This window comes from Gossypium arboreum, chromosome 8 (assembly GCF_025698485.1).
Source record: "Gossypium arboreum isolate Shixiya-1 chromosome 8, ASM2569848v2, whole genome shotgun sequence".
NCBI classification, from domain to species: Eukaryota; Viridiplantae; Streptophyta; class Magnoliopsida; order Malvales; family Malvaceae; genus Gossypium; species Gossypium arboreum.
This window is the reverse complement of record NC_069077.1, coordinates 123,855,858-123,873,823: the sequence shown is the minus strand read 5'-3', so window position 1 is coordinate 123,873,823 and position 17,966 is coordinate 123,855,858. Positions and strand designations below refer to the sequence as shown.

Below are 17,966 nucleotides of genomic sequence, written 5' to 3'. Positions count from 1 at the left end.
TAGTGACCGCGTCTAGGTTGAAAACACCAGTTGCTTTTGTTAGCTTCGTTCTCATGACTTGCCACTGATAGTTGTTTAGTGACATCTCTTCAATAAATTTGTAAGCCTCTTCAGGTGTTTTGTTGTTCAAGGTTCCACCTGCAGTTGCATCAATCAGTTGCCTTGTTGAGGGGTTCACACCGTTATAGAAGGTCTAAACCTGTAACTATAAGGGTAAACCATGGTGAGGGCACATTCTCAATAAATCCTTGTATCTCTCCCATTCATCATAAAGTGTTTCTAACTCCATCTGCACAAAAGAAGAGATATCATTCCTCAATTTAGCCATTTTAGCTGGCGAAAAATATTTAAGCAAAAAATTTTCGGTCATTTGTTCTCAAGTAGTGATTGACCCTCGTGGTAATGAATTCAACCACTGTTTAGCCTTATTCCGTAATGAAAAGGAAAATAATCAAAGGCGAATGGCATCATCAGAAATGTCATTTATTTTGAAAGTATCACAGAACTCTAAGAAGTTGGCCAAATGAGTATTCAGGTCTTCATCCTGCAAACCATCAAACTGAACAAACTGTTGAATCATTTGTATAGTGTTAGGTTTCAGTTCAAAATTATTTGCAGCAGCTGCAAGTCTAACAATACTCGATTCAGCCCCCGTTAAATTTGGCTTAGCATAATCGTACATAGTACTAGAAGTAGGATTCTGATTCACTGGATTTGCGGCAACCACAGAAGGCAGTGGATTATTTTAATTTTTAGCCATCTCCTCGGTATTATTGGATTCGTCCTCATGCTCTTCCTCTATATATTGTAGACTTCGCCATATTTCTCTACGATTTCTACGAGCTGTGCTTTCAATTTTACTGTCAAAAAGTAGAGGACCTGACAGGTTTCTTCTAGTCATAAACTATAAAAACCTGCCAGAAGCAAATAAAGGACAAATTAGTAATTAAAATAAAAAAATTAAATTGCAATAAAAATAAAAATGGCTAAAGTAATAAAATTCAAGCGTTCTTAATATCTTAGTCCCCGGCAACGGCGGTAAAAACTTGATGTTCGCTAAACTAACTAAAAATTCGACTAGGGCAAGCGCACCTATCGAACAGTAGTAAAGTTATGGTGAGACCGGAAATATCATATCCACAAGGACTAAAAGTACTTGTAATTACTATCTTCTTATTATATAGCCTAAGAATTAAAGGGATGTTTTTAATTAAGATTAACTATCTAATTAACTAAGAACATGACAGAGATTAAAGTTGGAAAATACTTTTGGAAAACCGATGGAGAAGACAATACCCAAGGAAGAATTCACCTAGACTTCACTTATTACTTTTGAATCAGACGATTTATTCACTTGACTTAATCCGTAGAAATCCCTAACTTATGTTAATATCTCTTTCGAGACTAAAAACAACTGACTCTAGGTTGATTAATCGAAACTTCTTTCTAATTAAAACCCCTATTGTCGCATTAACTCGGTCTATGGACTCCCTTATTAGATTTGACTCTAATCCGGCAGATTTATGTCATCCTATCTCTAGGATTGCATGCAAGTCCGCTCAATTATGGAAGATCTACTCTTAAACAGGGACTTTTGCTTCACTAAATAAGCACATCAAAACCTGAATTAATATCCTAGAATATTAAAGCAAGGATTAAAACTCATAACTAAGAATAAGAAAAGTATTTATCATATAATTCAAATAATAATAAGATCTGTCTTAGGTTTCATCTCCCCTAGGTATTTAGGGAGTTTTTAGTTCATAACGATAGGGGAAAACATCTCAAAATTAGGAAAATAACAAAACATAAGAAACCCAGAAACTTCGGTAGAAATTAAATGGATTTCTTCAGTCTTGAAGTAATCTTGCTTCCGAGCTGATTCCAATGGCTGTCTTCGAGTATTTTCTGCTCCTTGCTCTCTATGTCCATTTGATTCTATTCTAGGGTGTTTATATAGACTTTGGAATGCCCAAAATTAGCCTTTTCTGAGTAGAATTAAAATAGGTCTCAACAGGGACACGGTTGTGTGGCACACCCGTGAGATGGTGCTCAGGCCGTGTGCAATTTTGATATGGTTTTAAGTCGACACGGCCATGACCCACGGGCATGTGGCCTACCCGTATGTCTCACACGGGCGTGTGGATTACCCGTGTGGAAGTGTCTAGGTCATGTGCAGCACTGAAATAAACCTATTTTGTCCGTTTTGGCCTTTTTCTTGCACTTTTCACTTTCCTATGCTCATCTGGATATAAAACATGAAATTAAAAGATTAAGAGCACCAAATTCACTAAATCTTATGATAAATCATCCAAAGATATGCCAAGCATGCGATTAAAATATGTTACTTTTGAGGTTTATCAGTCATCCACACGATGAGACACACTCCCGTATCTCTGCCCATGTGCTCAATTCTGAACATTCTATTTCTCAAAATTAAGGTGTAGGGAACATACGTCCTAAGCACATGTCCGTGGGGCAAGCCGTGTGTCACACATTGCCTAGACACACACCTATGTGCCTACCCGTGTGGACAAAAATAAGGCTATTTACCAAGCCATTTTGCCATCCTTTGTTGCACGCACCTACACAACACAACATAGCACCAATCCCAACATTTACATACAACCAAATTAGCCACAACCAAGACATCAACATATCATTCACATGCTACCATCTATCATGCACAAACATCATACAATTATCAACTCAATCAAGTAAATTCCCACATCCATGAAAAAAACATCATCAAATAAATTGATTATACCAAAAGATGCCAATTTCAAATGGCCTTATACAAAATAAACTTTCAACCAACATAAGCCAACACGTTTGGCTAAATCAATTATGACACATAACAAAATGACCAAGTCCCCTTTACATGCCATAACTCAAAATGTTGAATTATTGGTACCAAAATATTTGTTGATAGTGTGAGTGGATCTCCGATGGTCTCTGATCCCCGAGCTAGCTTGATGACACTATAAGACAAAGGAAAGGAAGGAAAGTAAGCTATAAAGCTTAGTAAGTTCCTATGCAAATAATAAGCATCATAACCACACATTTAACATACAATTAACATGATTAAAATTGGCATAAATGTTATTAAAATCTTATAGTTATAACTTACTTAATCACAACCTAACCAAGGGTTCATCACACATAGAGCTCATTACATATGAGATTTACGTACATACCTGTACCAACTCACAACATAACCATAATTTTTCTTAACTTTGACATTCCCGTTGAACACTCAGAATATTAACGGATACTTAGAAATCTTGCACATAAGTGCCATACATATAGCCAAAGCTACCTCATATCTCATAATACAAATAGACTCGTTTTCAAGATATTCACTGGCTTGCTCACACAAGCTGTTAGTTAGGACGTAGCTACACAGTGTATAACACCCTTAACCCGTAACCGTCGCCGAAATAGGTTAAAAGGCATTACTAGAATTATAACTCGAATCAGAACCACCACACATCAAATACCATCTCATTAGTAATGAAAGTAACTCATTCACATTCATTATTCACATAAAATTCGAGTAAACAATGCTTAAACATGCATTCAGGACCAAATTGACAACATATGAAAGTGCTAGAATTTAAAAGAATTTTCAAATTTTAAAAGGTCACATACCCGTGTGAACAGGCCGTGTGCCTCACACGGTTTAGACATGCACGTGTGTCAAAGCCGTGGCAAAACAGGGCATAGCTACTGACTTGCCCACACTGCCAGATTACACGTCTGTGTGTCTAGCCCTTGTGCTATACACACGCCCGTGTCCTGGCTGTGTACTAGGCCGTGCCAAAAATAGAGGGTATTCTGTTTATGACGTCATTATACCAATTAGGGTCACACGGCCAGACCACATGCCCGTGTGTCTAGCCCATGTACGAGCCTGACTTACAATTGTAGGTACCCTAAAGGGACACACGACGGTGCAACGTGGCCGTATGTCGCACACGGCTGAGACACTTTTGTGTCTTTGCTCGTGTGGACAAAAACAGGCCATTTAAATTGCCAATTTGCCACCCCAATTTTGGTCATCCTACAAGCAAAGGAAACTAACATATTTATAACACCATTTCAGCCAAATTCAGCACCAAAACATAACACTTTTCATATCATATAATAGACACCAAAAATTCATACCCATAACCTTACCAATTCATACCAAACATAAAGTAATATTATTCCAAAGCATTTCCTTCCATATGTCATTGTAACATCTCGAAATAGGGCCTAAATGGAATAGTGGTTGCGAAACCACAAATCTGAGATAGAAAAGTTTATTTCGATTAATTTTTATGATTTATCGAGTGATTAGATGCATGTGTTAGAGTATTGATAAGAAATTTTATAGATTGCATGTTTAATTTGCCTATTAGGGCTTATCTGCAGAAGTTGCTGTAACAGCTCAATTTAAGGTCTAAATGGAACGATGGTTTTAGAACCACGAATTTGAAGTCAAAAAATTTATTATGATTAAGTTTTAAGGTTTATTTATTGATTAAAATATTGTGTAAAAATATCGTTAAGAAATTTTACTGATAAAGTGTTTAATTGGACTTTTAAAACTAAATTGCAAAAGTTGCAAAATATGTGTTGTAATTCATAAGTACTTGATTGAAATGGGGTTTTAAAGAGGAGGTCCTTAAATGGTAATTAAACAATTATATTTCGTTTGGACAAAAATGGGCAAGAATAGAACAAATTTGAAAGAAAAACCTTTAAAAGCATTTTAGTCATTTGGTAATTAAAAGAAATAAAAAGGGAAAATAAAACCAAAATTGACTCATCTTTCATGGAGGCCAAAATTAGCATGGGGGAAGCCATGGCTAGGGTTTTCAAGCTTTCCAAGCTCAATATGTCGCAGATGTTAGCTCGAGTTGGAGGTCACCGAAGGTTAAATCACACTATCAAACTATTGATCGATATATAAAGGTTTTAAAGCATGATATGGGCCTTGTAAGTTTTTTTTAAGGGACAGCTTGAATATGTTTGAAAATTTTAAAATTTGATGAAATTTTATGTCTTGATTTTAAATGATTACAAGTACTGAAGTCCGATAATACCTCGTACCCTGTTTCAGCGTCGGATACAAGTATGGGGTGTTACATTTAGTGGTATCAGAGCTATGGTTTAGTCGGTTCTCGGACTAACCTAGCATGTGTAAGAGTTAAGCTATACATGCCATATTACTACCTGTGATAGTGTGATACCTCCCGATCCTGATGAAATAGTTCTGTTGAGACAGAAGTGTTTTCCAACCGAGCTACCATCGGCAGTGTAAAAAGGGGTTAAGTTAGTTCATATAATTTGGTGGATATATTGGTGTACTTAAAAATTGATCTTGGTGACTTGTGATGATATGTGTGAGATCAAGTGTAAAATGAAATAGACATAAGTGGAGAAATATAGAAAAGTGAAAAGAAATGAAAGTTTACATCGTTACAAACTCATCCATGTTCGTTTGACATTGACATGATATTATGTGTCTAACTTATTTGACTAAGTGAATGTGATAAATAGATTTACTCAAATTCGTGGAATGTATGTTTGACTGCATTTTTTTTAAGATATGAATATGTGTGTAAGCCTGTCTAAAGTGAATTATATAACTGTGATAATATTAAGATGAAATGAGATCGTAAAAGGTAAAAGTATTAGTTCATGATGTTTATGTGATAATGAATGAGTCGTGAATAAGAATTTCTCTTGGAATATGAAAGATGAGATGAAGGGAAAGTTTATATTATGATAAGTGTTCATGTTGATTGGCAATTGTGTGATGCTATGAGTGTAACTTGTGAAATTAAATGAATGTTATGAGTAATTCTATTTGAGAATTATGAACACATGTATAAGTGTATTTGTTTGTATAAAATGATAGGAGGGTTGTGTAAAATGAATATGCATGTTGAGTTTTTTGAAGAAAATTATATATATATATATATTGATGAGTATTGAGTTATATGCATGAATATATATAAAAGGCAAGTTAGAAGTGTTACAGCCTCACCCCCTTCCAATAAGATTAATTGACAATGTGATAGCATTTGAGAATGGTTTAATAAATGAACTCAGTTGCAGAAAAGATGTCAGGTTAATATGAAGATTTTTTGAATTCTGAAATGTTATAGTTAAAGAAAGATTAGACTTAGTTAATTAACTCATCCAGGTATGATGCTTAAAGTATATGATTGCTGGATTTTTTTAAAAATAAATTTTGATTGTGAATGAGATAATGTGGATTTAGTAATAATAGAATTAGACAGAAGAATAATGATTGAGCTGTATTAATAGCTGAATGCAAAGTTTTTGGTTAAAAAAAAGTGAGAAAATGTGAGAATTGGAAATAGTTTTCGATTAATATAGAGGTCATACAGAGTTGAAATTTAGTTATATTGGATTTCAATTTGATAGTCAGGTGATTTTGAAATCTTGCTTTGAAGAAAATTTGTTTGGAGATGTTTAAGAAATTTTGAGAAAAGATATTGAATCTTTTAGGTAAGATTTTTGGCGAAAATCCCTAAAGGGAGAAATGTAACATCTCGAAATAGGGACTAAATGGAATAGTGGTTCGAAACCACAAATCGAGATAGAAAAGTTTATTTCGATTAATTTTTATGATTTACCGAGTGATTAGATGCACGTGTTAGAGTATTGATAAGAAATTTTATAGATTGCATGTTTAATTTGCCTATTAGGGCTTATTTGCGAAGTTCTCGTAATGTGACCGATTTAGGGCCTAAACAGAACGATAGTTTTAGAACCATGAATTCGAAGTCAATAAATTTATTCCGATTAAGTTTTAAGGTTTATTTATTGATTAAAATATTGTGTAAAAATATCGTTAAGAAATTTTACTAATCAAGTGCTTAATTGGACTTTTAGGACTAAATTGCAAAAGTTGCAAAATATGTGTTCTAATTCATAAGTACTTGATTGAAATGGGGTTTTAAAGAGGATGTCCTTAAATGGTAATTAGACCATTATATTTCGTTTGGACAAAAAAGGGCAAGAATAGAACAAATTTGAAAGAAAACCTTTAAGGGCAATTTAGTCATTTGGTAATTAAAAGAATTAAAAAGGGAAAATAAAGCCAAAATTGACTCATCTTTCATGGAGGCCGAAATTAGCATGGGGGAAGCCATGGCTAGGGTTTTCAAGCTTTCCAAGCTCAATATGTCGCAGATGTTAGCTTGAGTTGGAGGTCGCCGGAGGTTAAATCATACTATCAAACTATTGATCGATATATAAAGGTTTTAAAGCATGATATGGGCCTTGTAAGTTTTTTTTTTAAGGGACAGCTTGAATATGTTTGAAAAGTTTAAAATTTGATGAAATTTTATGTCTCGATTTTAAATGATTACAAGTACTCAAGTCTGGTAATACCTCGTACCCTGTTCCGGCGTTGGATACGGGTAAGGGGTGTTACAGTCATTCAATCTCAAGTTAATCTTACCAAGACTTACTAACTAAAACATACCATAATTTCATATTATCATCACATATCATGAACCATGATCAACCATAAGTTTCAATCACAAATTAGCCAAGTCACATGGCTAAACATATATCATAAAACATTATTCCAAAACTACTAGCCTATACATGCCATACTTCCAAAACATAATTTTCAAAAGTACCGAAATGAAGTTCGATAGTGTTGTGACGATCCTGGACAATTTCCGAGCTTGCAGTAGCTTCGATATCTATAAAACAATGCAAATACACAAAGTAAGCTTTCAAAAGCTTAGTAAGCTCGTACTAAAATCATCAACAGTATATAAAACATAAATCATCAACATTTAAGTGTTTACAATTTCTCAATTCATCTATCAAATATATACCAATACAATCCATAAATTCTTACCAACTCAATGAGCTTTATAAACATAATATCATCTACCACATAGGTATCATATTTACCTGAACATTATCATATTCATTCATTTTCAATAACACCTCTTGTTCGAATACTTTAAGACTTTCCAAAGATCACTAATAATTTAAACATCCACACACTTAGTTCTCAAAAGTTAGCCGAAGCTAGAACGATTCCGCACACTTAGTGTCGTCTCAATTAACTGAAACTAAGTCGGTATCGCACACTTAGTGCCTCAAGTAGCCAAAGCTATTTTAAGTCGCACACTTAGTGCCAAATAATTTCAATTCATCATCATATTCATCCAGCTCAATTTTATATATATATATCTATGCATAATCAAAACAGCTACATGTACTTATAATATCATGTTCTACGTATGAACTTGCCTCGTACTCAAAGTTGTCGACTCGAACGCTTATTCTACAATCTTCGACTTCCCCGATCTAAATCTGAATTCCTCTTTCCAAAATTAATCCTTTTATTCACCAAATTATTCTAAACAATCCATATACACACAGTTAGGGTATTTCACAAAATAGCCCTCACATTTTCACATTTCGACACTTTATTCACTACTTCACAAAATCACAAAATACACAAAATTTGCTTGTACACAAGCTTAGCCAAATTTTCATGACTCTCATACAAGTCCATACATTTCATTTATTTCACATTTTTGTCCCTCTAAATAACATTTTTACAATTTAGCCCAAATTACTCAATTTCATCAAAATTTCAAAGACAACATATGTTAACTCAAAACATATCTTTCATAATTCATCAACTAACATCTCAAAACTCATATTTTCATCAATGGAACATTTCAAAATCATCATCAATTTCTCAATTTTAAGCATGGGCTTTATAAAACATAAAGCAGCGATCTCAAAAACGTAAAAATCATAAAAAAACGAGCTTAATACATACCTTAATCACCAATTTTTCAGTCGAACCCTGGCTTGATATTTTCTATTCTTTTTCTTTCAAATAATTGGCCAACAAAGATGATAATGCCTAGCCATTTTATGTTTTCTTTATTATAAAACATATTATTACACAAATGACTATTTTAACCTTAACTATTTCGTTATAAAATCCACCAAATAATGTCCACTAATGTCATTTAATGAGTTCAATGGTCCATTTACAACATAAGGACTTCACATTACAAGGCCAAGTCAAATAGCTACTTTTAACATCTAACACACAACTTTTACCTTTTAAGCGATTAGGTCCTTTTTATTAAATTAAGCACACAAACAATTAAATTCTCACACGAGATTTTCACATGCGTTAACTCACTTATAATAGGCACAAAAAATAATATTGAAATATTTTTTTGACTCAGATATGTGGTCCCGAAACCAATATTCTGACTAGGGTCAAAACCGGACTGTTACACAGTGCTACTCACACAAACTATCAAGTATCCACAACACATGTCGGACTACGCAGCCACTGGTAGGACATACGAGACCAGCACCCGGATCACATAAACACATGGGTTCCTAGTGACATGTCACTCGTATCCTATTCTATTCCTAAGGCTCAACTGAGAATTATCACTTGTTGAAACTTTGTCGAATATGTCCAAAGAGTCAATCACAATTCATACAATATTAAAGCATTTAAAAAATAAATATAACAATGCATTATTTACATACGAACTTACCTTTGTACAAAAATAGTAGAATTGGACCTAATCATCAAACACTTTGTTTTTCCCCCGATCTAGGTCCGAACCTTGTTTTTCTTGATATATAATAACAAATTTAACTTACTTAATACACACATTGTTCAATTCAGTCCAAAAATCATATTATGAAAAAATTACATTTTTGCCTCTAATGTTTCACATTTTTACAATTTAGTCCCTAGACTCGTAAAATGAAATGTATTCCATTTCTTCAAAACCCAAGCCTAGCTAAACTTCTTTCATGCTTATAACAGCCCACATTATCCACTTAATCACACTTTTACTACTTATTTTATAACTTTTATAGATTGGTCCTTTTTTTTACATTTTTACCAAAAATCACTTAGTAAAAGTAGTTTATCTAACACCAAACATGCATTTTCTACCATTAGACTTCAAAATACACAAATATCTATCATGGTTGAAACCCTAGACCTCAATCATACTTCAAATTAGTGCTCGAAATAGGTAGATCGAGTTACAACAACTTCAAAAATGTAAAGAGCATTAAAAAGGGGGCAAGAATGGACTTAAAATCGAGCTTGAAAGTTGGAAAAAACCCTAGATATGGAGACCCTTCAATTTTTGTCACTAAGGGATGAAATTAGAAAGATGTACATCTTTTATTTTAGTTATTTTGGCTTTATTTACCAGATGATCAAAATGCCCTTCAGGCATAACTTTAAAATTTCACCCTACCATGTCCATTTTTGTCCACTAACTTAAAAAATGGTCTAATTACCATCTAAAGACCTTCAATTTAAAATTTTATAGCAATTAGACACCTCTAGCCTCTAGAACTCAAGTTTTTTACTTTTTACAATTTAGTCCTTTTTACTAAATTTAGTGCTCAAACGTCAAAATTTTTGAACGAAATTTCCACAAAATCATTCCATAAAATTGTAGACCATAAAAATATAAGAAAAATAAATTTTTATGCGTCAGATTCATGGTCCCGAAACCACTGTTTCGACTAGACCCAAATTCGGGCTGTTACAAAAGGGGTGTCAAACTTGAGGATGACATTAGTAAGTCTTTGAATGGAGTTCTGAGGTTCGCATCAAAAGAACCCATAATAGTGGGAACTCTTAGCTGCAAAAAAGAAATTGGGCAAGGTAGACCCTTCTGTCAGTTTTGGATGAGGATTAGGCGGGAAAGATAAGGAGTAAGGTACACTTGGACACCAGACTCGGTATCCACTGTATACTCCTTAAGGGTTAGGAATCTCCCTATTTTTCAAGTGCACCTTTTCACCAAGGTACAACTCTCACCAGACCTTTTTCTTTCACTAACCCATAGAGGGTTTGAGTTTAGGCCTCTAAGAGAGAAGAGCATAGATCGGCCCCAGCCTTAGTGGACAAACTTCTATGAATCTAGGGAGTTGTACAAGTTATTGTGTGCCAGGATATATGCTCTCTTAAGTGTAGCCTTCTTAGCTTCGCTTCCACTTTGAAGGATAGTCTAGGATTTTCCTCCCAACCTATTGATAGTGAAAGGAAGTCATTTAGGTTGTTAAAGAAGGGAGATAGATCCCTAGAAGGAAAGAGATGGGAAGATAAATGATGCTGATGTGGTCTCCCCATGATGTTATAGTAGGAGTCGCAATGAGTTGGGTCTTGGGGAGGAACGAGGAATGTAATGAAATGAACTTCCCCATTTTTTGAGGTAGAACCTTTCCTTGATTGATTGGAAATAGATAAGATGTATAACCCCCTGCGATAAAATATCCTCTTCAGAAAAAAAATAGGTAGCTGATAATGACACCCAATCGATCTTTCCCTCAATGCATATCAAGAATAAAAATAAACGGGTAAAATAAATTTCTAGGGGTAATAGGTAAGACACCTTGAAGTGTCTGGTGGTGTGCCCTTTAAACTAGGAACCTTTACTTTTCATATACTTTTTATGAAAAATTAGCCAGTGGGTAGGTAAGAAAGGCAAAGAACGAAGGGTTTATTTTTGAGATTTTTATGTCGAGAGTAGCTGGGGAACTACATCGTATGGATGTATCTAGATGAGAAAAAGACAGATAGAGAGAAGAGAAGTGAAAAGCAATGGGAGGATTGGTCAAGCCAAAGACCTATAGGCTGATGAATTTTTATTGGAAAATTAGGTTTAGAAAATGTAACGGAAAATAAGTTTAAGGGAAAAACCAAAGTATTAAATTTTTTTTCAAAAAAAAAAACTTGGTTGTGATATCTAAAGTAATGAAAACTTAATCAAAATTGTACTTTTTCAATTCGTCTAGGATGAGTGCTGCCAAGTGTGAGCTTGCTTCAAATTAGAAATTTTTTCACGAAAATTACCAGTGGGGAAATTTTGTAATTTCTTTAAACTTTAGGGTCAAGTTGTAAATATGAAAAATATCTCTAGAAATTTTTTGAAATAATTTATTTAGAGAATTTTCTTTCTATAACTTTCTTTTGAATTCAAGTTTTGAAAAATAATTACCTATGACTTACTTTATACAAGGAGAATTTAAAGAGTTCAACTATGATTAGACTTAATCACTTTAATATTAAATTTATAGAATTTTTATCTATAAGATAAATATTAAATCTATTAAAATAATAATATTATTAGAATAGTTAATTCGAAAAGAAATTATCCAGTAGAGTCCCAGTAGGAGTGTGAATCCTCTATTACTTAACCCACGACGGACCACCAGCGGGCCATTGGAATGCTGTCGTCACCGACGGCGGCATCGTCGTGCTCGGTGGCGTCATTGTAGGTGCGACACCCTTATGACACCCCGAGTCATTTTGGTTTAGGCGAGTGATGGCTTGACCGGTTTGGTCCTGCCACCAATTGGACCGTTGACTTGGTTTCACATACTATGCCCGTTCGACCAGTTTTTGGGTCTCGGTCTGGGTTTTGGGTTTTTGCATCCAATTTTCGATCTCACGTCTATTTTTCAAAGTTTAATTACCCATTGGGCCTACTGTATGACCTAAAAATTAATTTCCAAAAATATGATATTTATTTTAATTAATTTGATTAATTTAATTTTTCTTGATCAAAATTAAATTTCTCAAAAATCATTGAGATTTTTCAAAATTAATTTTTCAAGAAATTTTTTTAATCGAATTATATAGTTGAACAATTCTCACGACTGTCTAATTTAATTCTACATCGAATAAATCTACTCAATTAAATTATTTCCAAAGTAGTAGAATTTTCTTCTAATTCAAATGCAATCCGATTGAGCTTTTGTTGAGCTAGCTAAGAGATCAATCGGACATATACAATTAGACTCTGGTAATTGAAATTATGTCTAGAAGCATCGTTTCGATAATTCACAATTTACTTAATCATAGAGTCAGCCCATAAGAAATTTCATGATTGAAAACTACTTATTTTATACTCTTTACGAAAGCAATTTATCCAACTACCTTTTTCTAATGACCTCGTCATGTTGGTGTTACCCTCATATGATATCCTTAATTCCTTTAAGTTAAATTTGTTCACTTAATACAATCTTATTTTATCTCATTGTCACCATTGTGTTTTCTTAATGATTAATACAATCACTATTAATAAGTGACTATGATAAATAGATCGTTCGAGAACAAGTAACCCGTGGCGATGTCCCATACTTATCAATCCACACAATGCCAATAAGAGGATATCGTTAGTTTTTTAATCGAGCTATGAATTCCATTGTTTCTAGTTGTAACAGTCTGATTTTGGGTCTAGTTGAAACAGTGGTTTCGGGACCACAAATTTGACATAGAAAATTTTATCTTTCTTATATTTTTATAGTCTACAATTTTATAGAATTATTTTGTGAAATTTTAGTTCGAAAATTTTGACGTTTGGGGACTCAATTTAGTCAAAAGGACTAAATTGTAAAAAGTGAAAAAGTTGAGTTCTACATGCTAGAGGTGTCTAATTGCTATGAAATTTTAAATTGGAGGTCTTAAATGGTAATTAGACCATTGGTTACGTTTTCAGACAAAAATGGACATGGTTAGGTATGTTTCGAAAGATTTTCATTAAGGGTATTTTAGTAATTTGGTAATTAAATGAATTAAAAAGCCAAATTTTGTCCATCTTTCTCCCATGGCTGAATTTTACAATGAGAAACCATGGCTAGGGGTTTTCAAGCTTCCAAGCTCGATCGTAAGTCTGTTCTAGCCCCATTTTTAATGATTTTTATGTTTTTGAAATCCTTGCAACATGATCTATCTATTTCTACCACTAATTTAAGACATTATCAAAGTCTAAAATTTTACTCATGATGGATATTTGTGTATTTTGATGTTTAATGGTATATTATACAAGTTTGATGTTTGATCGACTTGTGCTAAGTGATTTAAGATGAAAATGCCTAAAGGACCTATTTATAAAAGTTATAAAATAAGTAGTAAATGTAACACCCCATACCCGCAATCCATGCCGAAGCGGAGTACGAGGCATTACCTAACTCTATCTCATGCACACAAATGTTCCCATGTCACCAAGACTCGGCCCAATTCGAAACTTTTACAATTTCTAATTTAAACTTCTTTTTATGGGCCTACGAGCCCTTAATCGACCATTAAAACTATTCGGGACCATTTCGGGTCCTTAAATCATTTATTGAAATTTTACCATTGAAACAGGACACACGCCCGTGTGGAAGGGTAACACGCCCGTATGGTCATTTCGACATGGTCGTATTGATGGCCCGTGTGGCTCACACAGCCCAAGCAATATAGGGACACGCCCGTGTTCTCCACTCGTGTAGAATTAATTCTAAATGCACACCTACAAGGGTTTTTACACGGCCTGGCACACGCCCGTGTCCCTAGCCTGTGTCATTCACATGGCCATGACACGCTCGTGTCCTAACCTGTGTGCAAAAACATGGACATTCTGTTTTTGACGTTAGCATCCCCAAAATGTCACACGACCAAGGCACACTGATAAACAGTAATTTATACATATTTCTATCCCATGCTTAGCACATTTTATGGATGATTTTTCCTTAAAATTGGTGAATTTGAAGCTCCTAATGCCTTAATTTCATATTTTATACTTAGGTGAGCATAGGAGAGTGAAAGGAACGAGAAACGGGCCAAAAATAGAGAAAATGCGCCAACATATGAAATCAACACGGCTTGGACCTCCTCACACGGGCAGACCACACAGCCGTGTCAATTTGGCAGAATCGAAGCACGACTCACACGGGTGGACCACACGCTCGTCCCTATTTAACAGGCTTGACCACGACCTGAAGTAATCCACCACGGGCTTGTTACACTGGCTTGTCACACGGGCGTGTCCTTATCAAGCCCAAATTGAGTCCAATTTAGAAAAGGTCAATTTTGAGGGTTCTTAGGCATTCTAAAGCCTATAAATACACCCTAGAGGAGGAGGAAAAGAGGACACATAGAGAAGGAAGCAGGCAACTGCTCAAGGAAAGCCGATTGATCCATCTCAGAAGTCGGATTCATCATCAAAACTGAATATCTCCCTTCAATTTCCCTTCAGAAATTTTGGGTTTTTCTTTATGTTTTGTATTCATTATTCTTCTGAGATGTTTACCTTTTTATTTATGAACTAAAACCCCTAAATACCTAAGGGGAATGAAACCTAAGATAAATCTTGTTATTATTATCTGAATTGTATGATAAATATTTGACTTGTTCATAAGTATGTGTTCTTAACTCTTGTCTTGATATTCCAGGATATTGATTCAAGTTAAGCTCTTATTCAGAGGAATAGACCCTGTCTAAAAGTACATTTGTCATAATTAAGCGGAGTTGATTGCGCGCTGATAAACCGTAATTTATACATATTTTTACCCCATGCTTAACACATTTTATGGATGGTTTTTCCTTGAAATTGGTGAATTTGATGCTCCTAATGCCGTAATTTCATGTTTTATACTTAGGCGAGCATAAGAGAGCAAAAGGAACAAGAAACGGGCCAAAAACGGGCCAAAACGGAGAAAATGGGCCAACGTATAAAATCAACACGGCCTGGACCTCCTCACACGGGCAGACCACACGGCCGTGTCAATTTGGAAGAATCGAAGCACGACTCACACTGGTGGACCACACGCCCGTGCCTCTTCAACAGGCTCGACCAGGGCTTGAAGTAATCGTGCATGAGTCTGCCACACAGGCGTGTCCCTACCGAGCCCAAGTTTAGTCCAATTCAGAAAAGGTCAATTTTGAGGGTTCTTAGGCATTCCAAAGCCTATAAATACACCCTAGAGGAGGAGGAAAGCAGACATAGAGAAGGAGGTAGGGAACTGCTCAAGGGAAGCCGATTGATCCATCTCAGAAGCCAGATTCATCATCAAGACTAAAGATCTCCCCTCAATTTCCCTTCAGTAGTTTTGGGCTTTCTTTATGTTTTGTATTCATTATTCTTCTGAGATGTTTTCCTTTTTAGTTATGAACTAAATCCCCTAAATATCTAAGGGGAATGAAACCTAAGACGAATCTTGTTATTATTTTCTGAATTGTATGATAAATATTTGGCTTGTTCTTAATTATGTGCTCTTAATTTCTTATTTTGATATTCCAGGATATTGATTCAAGTTAAGCTCTTATTCAGAGGAGGAATAGACCCGGTCCAAGAGTACAATTGTCATAATTAAGCGAAGTTGATTACGCGCCTAGAGATAGGGTGACAAGATTTTACCGAATTAGGGTGAAACCTAATAAGGGGATCCATAGATCGAGTTAATGCAACCCTAGGGTGTTAATTAGAGAAAAGTCTCAATTATTCAATCTAGGGATTAGACGTTATTAGTCTTGAATAGGGATAATAACATAACTTAGGGATCTCTATGGAACAAGTTAAATGAATAAATCGTCCGATTCGGAGTCAGAATAACAAGTGAAGTCTAGGTGGATTTTTCCTTAGGTATTGTCTTAATTCAATCGTTTTCCAAAAGTAATCCCCCAAATCTATTTTCTGTGAATTCTTAGTTTAGTTAATTAGTTAGTTAAAACAAACCCCCTTATTCTTAGGCTAAATAATAAAAAGATAGTCATTACTAGTACTTTTAATTCTTTTGGGTTTGACAATCTGGTCTTGCTAAAACTATACTACTGTTTGATAGGTACACCTGCCTACATCGTGATAATAGTTAGTCTGAAGAACGATTCATTATAAATATTTAAAACCTGTCACACAAAAATCACGATCAAGTTTTTGGCACCACTGCTGGGGAACTAAGATATTAGGAACACTAAATTTTTATTACTTTAGCCATTTATTTTTCTTGCAAGTTAATTATATTTTATTTTTATTATTATTTATTAATTTAATTTTTTTCTTTCTTTCTCTTGGCAAGTTTTTATAGTTTATGACTAGAAGAAACCCATCAAGACCACTACTTTTTGTCAAAGAAATCAATCGCACAGCTCGTAGAAACCGAAAAGAAATAAGGCAAAGCCTAAGATATACAGAGAACGAGTAAGAGGACGATATTCAAACCCCAATCGAGGAGATGCCTGAAAACCAAGACAATCAGCTACCTCCTGCGATACTCGTTGAACTAGCAAATCAAAATCCTGCTCCTCGTACTATGTATGATTATGCTAAACCTACTTTAACAGGAACTAAGTCAAGTATAGTTAGGTCTGCTATTGTTGCGAATAATTTTAAACTAAAACCTAACACTATTCAAATGATACAGCAATTTGTTCAGTTTGATGGTTTGCAGGATGAGGATCCAAACACTCGGCAAATTTCCTGGAATTCTGCGATACATTTAAAATTAATGGCATTTCTAACGATGCCATTCATCTTCGGTTATTCCCTTTTTCATTGAGGAACAAAGCTAAACAATGGTTGAACTCGTTACCACTAGGGTCAATTACTACTTGGGAACAAATGACAGAAAAATTTTTATTAAAATATTTTCCCCTGGCTAAAACAGCCAAATTACTTAATGATATCTCTTCGTTTGTACAGATGGACTTAGAAACTCTTTACGATGCATGGGAGAGATACAAGGACCTACTGCGAAGGTGTCCTTACGATGGATTACCTCTATCATTGCAAGTTCAAACATTCTACAATGGTGTGAACCCCTCGACAAGACCGATGATTGATGCAATAGCCAGGGGAACTATCAACAACAAAACACTTGAAGAGGCTTACGAATTTATTGAAGAGATGTCACTGAATAACTATCAGTGGTAAGTCATGAGGACTAAGCCAACTAAAATAGCAGGCGTCTATAACGTCGATTCGGTTACTATGCTATCGAACCAGGTAAAACTTCTAAATAAAAAGATTGATGGTTTACTTCATTCTACTCAGGTACATCTAGTAATGAGGTGCGATTCAAATGGAGGAGGAGCATGCACAGAATATCAACCCTTCCAACCTAGCATTGTAGAGGAACAAGTCCAA

At 34.7% G+C, this 17,966-nt stretch overlaps 1 non-coding gene across 1 annotated transcript; it reads left to right on the top strand.

Annotated features, from left to right (window-relative positions):
* The first annotated feature begins 215 nt into the window (after positions 1-215).
* LOC128279749 (small nucleolar RNA R71) lies at positions 216-322 on the top strand. The gene has a single exon (XR_008269945.1). It is a non-coding gene; the product is annotated as a small nucleolar RNA R71 (small nucleolar RNA).
* The last annotated feature ends 17,644 nt before the right edge of the window (positions 323-17,966 follow it).